At 49.1% G+C, this 8130-nt stretch overlaps 1 protein-coding gene and 1 long non-coding RNA gene across 2 annotated transcripts in view; both read right to left on the bottom strand.

Annotated features, from left to right (window-relative positions):
* The window catches only part of LOC115031965, an 11125-nt gene extending 9922 nt beyond the window's left edge, over window positions 1–1203 (bottom strand). The window contains exon 1 of the long non-coding RNA XR_003837621.1: window positions 1135–1203. This is a non-coding gene — a long non-coding RNA (uncharacterized LOC115031965). The remainder of the gene's footprint in view (window positions 1–1134) is intronic.
* Window positions 1–8130, bottom strand: part of LOC110301238 (zinc finger protein 709-like) — a 35714-nt gene that overhangs the window by 13290 nt on the left and 14294 nt on the right. The window lies entirely within an intron of this gene.

The raw sequence follows: 8130 nt of genomic DNA, 5'->3' as shown, positions 1-8130 counted from the left end.
TCCTCCTGCGCCATGCCTGCCTGGATACTGCCATGCTCCCACCTTGATGATAATGGACTGAACCTCTGAACCTGTAAGCCAGCCCCAATTAAATGTTATTTTTCATAAGACTTAACTTGGTCATGGTGTCTGTTCACAGCAGTAAAACCCTAACTAAGACAGCGCCTTTCAGATATCCCTGCTTCCAGTTGAGAACTTCGCTCCTGTGTTGTGTCGAGGCTGGACCCCGACATTAATGCTCCTCACCCCAGCAGAGGCGGTCCCTCTCCTGGGTTTTTTCTCTCCCAGTAAATCTCTATGTGAGGTTTGTTATGGTGTGACCTTGTATTATTCCTTGATTCCTGATTGCCAGGAGACCCATGTGAGCAGCGCTGGAACACTTTTCCAGGAGCAGAACTTTCTGGGGGTGGGGCTCCCCTCCTGGAGCAGAACTTTTGCTGGGAAAACCTTCCCCTGCAGCAGTCCAAGAAGAGCTGTAACACTTCTGTAGGGGAAGCCTTTCGTTTCAGAGCTGCAACTCATACACACACACACACACACACACACACACACCCTTCTCAATAAGTAATTTCAAAAGGAGTCAAAAAATCTTTAAAAAGGAAAACCAATTCATTTGTTCTAGAATTAAAACACTGCCTCTGGCTGGAACGCGGCAGTGGTGACAGTTGACAGAGATGCAGTCCAAAGGGGAGAGAGTTGGCATTTGGAAACCTGGGGATTTAAGGAGAGCTAAGAAAGAATATGGAATCGTGCTTTCGAGACCCTGGCGCCCACAAACTTGGAAGCCTTAAAGGGAAACGGGTCCCGTTATTTGGAGGCTGGGAATCCTCAGGACCCCGCACCCGAGCCGGGAGCCACAACACAGAGCCGGTCGAAGCCAAGTCTGCGCAGAGTCTCAGAGTCGGGGGCAGAGCCGAGGCTAGGCGGGCAGAGGACTGCAGAGCCCGGCAGAGCAAGCGGGTCGAGCCGAGAGGAGAGGAGCCAAGTGGAGCCAAGTGGAGCCGAGTGGCGCCTAACCTGGCCGAGCCAGCGACGCTCTCCAGCGCAGACTCCAAGGCTGCGGGAGAGGCCCGCTCCGGTCCCGTCGAGCTGGGCTGCGTCGGGTTACAGCTGCCCCTTCCCGCCCCCACTCACCATTTCCCCGCGTCCTCCCAGGCTCCCGCCTCCGTGGCTGGCACCCCAGCGAACCTGACTGAAATAGAGTCAGGAGAGCGCCGTTCTCCAGGCGCTCTGCCCCTGGCGCTCCCACACCTACACGCCGGCGTCCCTGATTGGGCAGCTGGCGCGGACACGCCCACTCGCCTGAACGACCGCTGAGCACCAGGACACTCTTGAGTGGTCCTGCCAGAGTTTGTTTCCCTGGTAGCATCTTTGCGTTTTAACGAGAAAAAATTCTCCGATCAGATACTGCTCTTTGGTGTTCGTCTTAGCTCCCTCTGAATGAGAGATATGAGTAGGTGCAGGAAATTACAGATTTCCTTCCGAGATGAAGCTGAAAGACCCCCGAAGGGAGACCCTCACTCAAGTCTCAGGATAATAGCGGACCCCCCCCCCCAAAAATAACAAGAGACCAAGCTTGATGCAAACCACACAAGGCTTTATTCAGGGAAAGCCAGAGCTCTGGGGACAACTCATATCCCACGCAGGGGTAGAGGAGTCGACCCCGAGGGGAAAGAGGTCCCAGTTTTTATAGGCCCTCAGGGGGGGAGGAAAAGGAGGGAGTAGGGGATTTCCAGATCTAAACAATGTCTATTCTAAAATGATCTCTCAAGAAATGGGTATGGGAGGGGTACAAGGAAAGAGTCTGGTGCAGGTGTAGCAACTCCGGATTGGCACGGCTATGGTTGCTGAGAAGATTTTCCGACTCTTCCCCAGCAACCAATATCACAAACACTGGGAGATGGGCTTCAGCAGTGGGCACACACATGAGTTCAAAGAACGGTCAGAACATTGGCAGACACACGGGTTCAAGGAGCAGCCAGAGCATTGTGCACCTCTATTTTTCTAAATCAGTGAAGCTAGTTCTGCTAACAATGAAATCTATTTTGCCAACTTCAGGGCTTCTGTGACCTTTTACATTCTGTCAGGACCTTTCAAATCGAGATCACCTTTTTCCAAAGCAAGAGGCCAAACAAAACAAAAACAGAATAAACAGGGCCTGTGAGATGGCTGAGCAGGAAGAGGCACCACGAACCTGACAACCACAAGATAGGAGACTCATGAGAGTAGCTCTCTCTCTCTCTCTCTCTCTCTCTCTCTCTCTCTCTCTCACACACACACACACCGTGTTTGTTTGTTTGTTTGTTTCAATCCTCAAATAGAAAGGTTCTACCGATGTACTCTCAGGCTTAACACGGGCTGAGCAGCATCTCACAAACTATGTATGATCCAAATTTACTTCAAAGTGAACTCACCATATCTAAATACAGACACTTAAAAGTGCCCTCAACAGACCTGAAGAAATGGCCCCGTGGTTAAAAGCATTTGCTGCAATTTCAGAGGACCCTGCTTCAGTCCCCAGCACCCACACTTCAGCTCATAACCACCCGTAGCTCCAACTCCATGACACCCAATACCTTCTTCTGGCCTCCGTGGGCACCGCAAGCACATGGTGCACACACCTACATACATAGAAGCAAAGCACTCAAACACATTAGATAAAGACAATTCTTTTCTAAAATTAAATTTTAAAAGAAAGTAATGAAGCATGCCAAATTTTTAATTCAAACACTCAGGAGGCAAAGGATCTCTGTGAGTTTAAAGCCAGCCTAACCTACATAGATAGTTATAGGCCAGAAAGGGCCACACCATGAAACCCTGTCTCAAGTATAAAATAAAATTAAAAATCAAACTGAAGAGCTGGCTCCGTGGTTAAGCACTTCTCTTGTAGAGGACCTGACTTTGGCTCCTACCACCCACATGGTGGCTAATGACAGTCTTTAATTCCAGTTCCAGGGAGTCATTATACACTAAATAAATAAATATTTATCTTAAATGTTGGTGGACTCCGGAGAGCTCAGAGATAGACCACATGTCTAATATGAAGATTTGTGTTTGCCCCCTTAGCACAGCAAACCATTTTTTAAAATGACCTCAAAAAATATAATTAAAAAGTGACTGTAACACATTTAAATATAGACACTTTAAAGTAACCTCGAAGGCAGGGCCTGGTTCAAGGCCAGCCTGGTCTACAAAGTGAGTTGCTGGTACAGTGAGACTGAAGATACAGTGTGAATAGCAAAAGATGGGGAGAGCCCTGCGATTTCAAGGGAGCACATTGAGGTGGGAGGCAGCGTGTGAGTTGGAAGAGCCTGGGAGTCCCAGTGGTGGGAATGGGCATCAGCCTGGGAGCTAGCCCTGGAGCTAGCCCGGGAGCTCGCCTGGGGAATAGCCTGGGAGCTTTGATATGGTGCTGGGCTGTTTGCATTTGGAGGGAACAAGGTGCCTCCTCGCCAGACTGGCTTCGCAAGGAGCTGAAATCAAAGGATCAACACAAATTTGAAGCCAGCTGTACTGTGAGATCCTGTCTCAAGACAAACAAACATGCTTCCGCCATGAACTCGTGTTATCAAGAAACCTCACAAGGAAGTCCTCAAAATTCATGGTCTTGAATTTTTTTTTAAATTTTATTTATCTCAGTCACACTGTGGTGGTGCATGCCTTTAATCCCAGCACTTAGGAGGCAGAGGCAGGCGGATCTCTGAGTTCGAGGCCAGCCTGGTCTATAGAATGAGTTCTAGGACAGCCAGGACTACACAGAGAAGCCCTATTTCAAAAACAAAACAAACAAGATTTATTTTACTATTATTTTATGAGTATTTGCTGGCATATATATATGTGTGTGTGTGACTAGTGCCTATGGAGATCAGGAGAGGGCATTGGATCTCCTGAAGGTAAGTCACCGTAAAGATGCTGGGGATTGAACTCAGGTTCTCTGGAAAGGCAGCAAGCGCTCTTAACCACTGAGCCATCTCTCCAGCCCCAGATATACATGAATTTTGAGAAAAGCAAACCCGGGCATTCCTGGGAACAGCTTGACCATAAAGATAAAGAGGAATCTGAGGACATAACAGGGCTATCTGAACTGAGTCAACAACTCACAGAACCCTGACACCCTGACCTGCATGTATTCTTTTTGCTGACATGTAATCTTTCTGCTGATGTTTGAATAAGCCAATAGTGTGTCACTATGCTGAGTTCCCCACCCCTAAGCCTTTACCCCATAAAAACCCCTAACTTTTGAGCCTCAGAGTCAAATCCACTGTCTCCTGCATGAGATACATTTCAATCCATCATTAAACTACCTTGTGTGTTTACAGCAAGAAGGATTCTCATGTTTCTTTGGGTGTGCTCTCTCTCCCGAGACTAGAGTGGGGGTCCCCAAAAGGGGGTCTTACATCTTGTGGGCTCGTCCGGGATTTGGGGGCACCCAGAAACCCGAGAATACCCCTTGGAGGTACGTTATGTGAGTCTTGTATGTTGTCTGTTGTCTAGGTGTCTAAGTGTGGCACTGCTGAACTTGTGTCTTGGTTTTTCAGTTCTGAGATTGTGGGTTCAAGTCCCACCTTGTGTCTTAGTTTTTCATTTCTGGGATTGTGGGTTCAAGTCCCACCTGGTGGGTTTGAGTCCCACCTGGGTTTCCAGTTCTGGTATTATGTATTATGGCAGCCGCCACTGTGGACTGTGAGGACCTAGTGGCTGCAGGAGAGAGACGTCCTAAAGCCCCGCAGACTGCAACCCTGGAAGACGTTCCAAGGATGACCCTGGAGGAAGTACCCAGGGTGAGGGACAGTCAAGAAGGTCTGACTGTCATCTGGCAGAGTGAGGAAGATAAGGTGCTTTTTTTGCCAGAAAGGGAGAGGGAGCAGAATCCCACCCCGTCAGAGGTAGCGTTTGGCTGGTTGTACAAGTCTGGACAAGAACGAGTGTGCTTAGATATACTGGCGTCTTTTTTCTCTGATGCTGTCTTATTTCTGTTTGTGGTTTTCGTCATGGGACAGACTTGTTAACCCTTTGTCTCTGACTGTGGACTTGGACTGACGTTAGGACAGAATTTGTCCGTGATGGTTAAGAAAAACAACTCGGTGCTGTTTTCCGGTGGTGGCACGCAGCTAGGGCCTTGGCAGCAACAGTGACACAGCACACACAGGCCTTCTGGCCACCTACTGTCCACTTCTGGGTTCCAGCGCTGCAGGGGCAGAGGCCAGCTGTGCCCCACAAGTGAGTCTTATCCGATGGTTGGCGAGATGCTGAAGTCACAGCCTAAAAAAGATGACGAGTGCAGGCACCAGATGAGTGCAGGGCCCCACCTGGCTCCCTAGAGCGGCCGTGATGCCTGCCACAGCTGGGGAGGGACTGATTAGAGTCACCGCCTCTGCCGCCTTTCCCCCCTTCCCCGAGTGTCTGCCACCCCCTCCAGGGGCCGCTGGTTCCTCCCGCTCCCAGGAACCCGCTCCATGAGCCAACCTCCCTCACCCCTGATCCCAAGCCCCACCTCCATGGGACAGACAGACGAGAAGAAGAGGAGGACACTGTGAGAGTGGCTGACCAAGAGCGCTGCGGGTTCCCTGGCTGCTTCTCATTCCCCTTTCACCTGCATCCCGGCTCTTGTTAACAGAAAAAGTGCTTTCACTTTGAGATGTCAGTGGCCCAGTGCAGCCAGCTGTGAGAGCTGCACTCCCTCCCTGCCCCACGTGTTTTCTCTTCTAGGGCGGCTCTGCCCTGAGATGCTGGCAGTGAGTCTGTTCCAAGCTCCAGGGAGGGAGGCATCCGCCCACTTGGGGCTTCTCCTGTCCAAGGTAAGGAGCACCTGCGAGTCTAACCGCCAGACTCTGATGGGGGTCTCGTCTCTGTGGGGCTAGAAAGTGCCCCAACAATCTGACCAAGGTAATAGGAAATTACAAAAGTTAGAAGAAGGACAGGGTAAGTCGGTAAGAAAGTGCAGAGGAGGAGAAACGAAGGAAGGATAGAGGTCTGCAAAGAAGTGAGCTAAGAGCAAAGCTTCAGCAGACTCAGGAGAGATGGATGACAGTGGCAAATAGAGAGGTTAACAGTGAGGAGAAGTAAAAATAGAGATGAAAGAGATTAGAGAGGTCTGAGATGAGAGAGATACTCTGAATGAGAAATATTTAGAGGAGGAACCAGTAAGTAAGAGACAGACAAGAAGAAGAGTTGAGGAAACATGAGGCTGACAAAGACAGAGACCAGAGTCAGAATTAGAGCTGTGCAGTGAGACAGAAAGATAAACCAGGGTAGAGGCAAACTATGAGAGAAGATGAGTGACAGGATAGGGACGTGATAATTAGATAACATCCAAAGGAATAAGAGAAAATGCTGGCCACAAGAGTCAGGAAAACTAGAGAGCTTAGATAGTACCTGGCAACTACAGAAAGCTTTTGGCTAAAGATCAATGTGTTTACTGTAAAGAAAATGGGCACTGGGTGAGAGACTGCCCCACAAAAAGAAAAGGAGCCCCTCTCATGACTAAACCCTTCACCTGTTCGTGGCTAAAAGTGAAGAGATAAAAAAAGGGGTGCTAACACAGAAGCCGAGTCCTTGGAAGAGGCCAGTGGCCTACCTGTCAAAGAAGCTAGAAAAGAAACTGTGTTTCATATTCCCTCACCAACCAGTGCAAAACAATTTAGAAAAGTTCCTGGGTACTGCGGGCTTTTACATATTGTGGATTCCAGGTTTTGCTGAATTAAAGAGAGAAACAGCCCTTCGTATAGAGAAATAAAGAACAACAGGCCTTGGATGTCATTAAGACTGCCCTAATGTCGTCCCCAGCTTTGGGACTCCTAGATGTGACCAAGAACAAAGGTATTGCCAAAGAGGTTCTTACTCAGAGATTGGGACTCTGGAAAAGACCTGTGGCATACTTGTAAGAAATTAGACCTGGTGGCTGTAAGATGGCCTGCTTGTCTGCACATAGTGGCTTCTGGTCAAGGACGCAGATAAATTGACTCTGGGACAAAACTTGGCACATGACCTAAAAAGTGTGGTCTGTCAGGTCCCCTGACCGATGGCTGACTAACGCTCACATGACTCATTATCAGACCCTGTGGTTCAACTCTGAGAGAGAGTCACTTTTGCCCCCGCAAGTCTCAACTCAGCTACCCTGCTCCCAGACCCAGACTTTCAGCAGGTTCTTGCTGAGACACATAGGTGACATGGAGATCTGACAGACCCAGTTACTAGAGGGTGCAAATGTTACCTGGTTCAAAGACTGGAACAGCTATCTATAAGAAGAGGAAAAAAAAAAAAAAACATACTAGAGCAGCTGTGGTAGCTAGACGGGCTCTGCCAGAGGACACATCGGCTCAAAAGACTCGGCACCTACACAGATAACAGGTACGTTTTTGCCACACAGCCCACATCTATGAGGCCATATATCAACAGAGAAGTCTACTGACATCGGGAAGAAAAAGAAAATAAGAACAAAGAAGTAGTACTGGCTCCACTGAAGGGCCTCCACGACCCTGCCAAGGTAAACATCATCTACTGTCCTAGTCACCAGAAGATACTGTGATAGCAAGGAACAACAACATGACAGACTGAAAAGCATGAGCAGAAACAGCCATCGCCCTGCTGGTGCTCCTGGCAATGGAGCCTGAGTTTGCCTACACAGCAGAGGACTTAACCCTCATTTCCAAAGATTCCAGTCACCAATTCAACAAAAATAAGAGACTGTGATACACCTCCAAGGAAAGAAAATCCTGCCACAAAGAAAAGCAGAAGCTGTGATCAAACAGATGCATCAGTGGACTCACTTAGGGGTAAGCAAGCTCATCCAGACATTTTCCAAGCCTAAGTACCATGTACCAGGTTTAAAACACCTTGTGGAACAGGTGGTGCACAAGTGTGTGCCCTGCCAAAGAGTCAATGTCTGCCACACTATAGTAGTAGATCCAGGGAAAAGACACTGGGAAGACAGACCTGGTGTCTACTGGGATGTGGTCTCCCCCCATCTGCTTGAACCTGCTTGCTCAAGGGTGGAGCTTCCTGCTCATTCGTCCTGCCACGCCTACTGCTGGACCCTGCCTTTGCTGCTTGGAGGAGGCACACACGTGTTCGTCCTGCTACTGGACCCTGAGTTACTTGGCGGGAAATCGGGTTCCCTCCCCCTTCCTT

This window comes from Mus caroli, chromosome 9 (assembly GCF_900094665.2).
Source record: "Mus caroli chromosome 9, CAROLI_EIJ_v1.1, whole genome shotgun sequence".
Lineage (NCBI taxonomy): Eukaryota > Metazoa > Chordata > Mammalia > Rodentia > Muridae > Mus > Mus caroli.
Note: the sequence above shows the minus strand (reverse complement) of the source record. Positions and strands in the feature narration are given on the sequence as shown.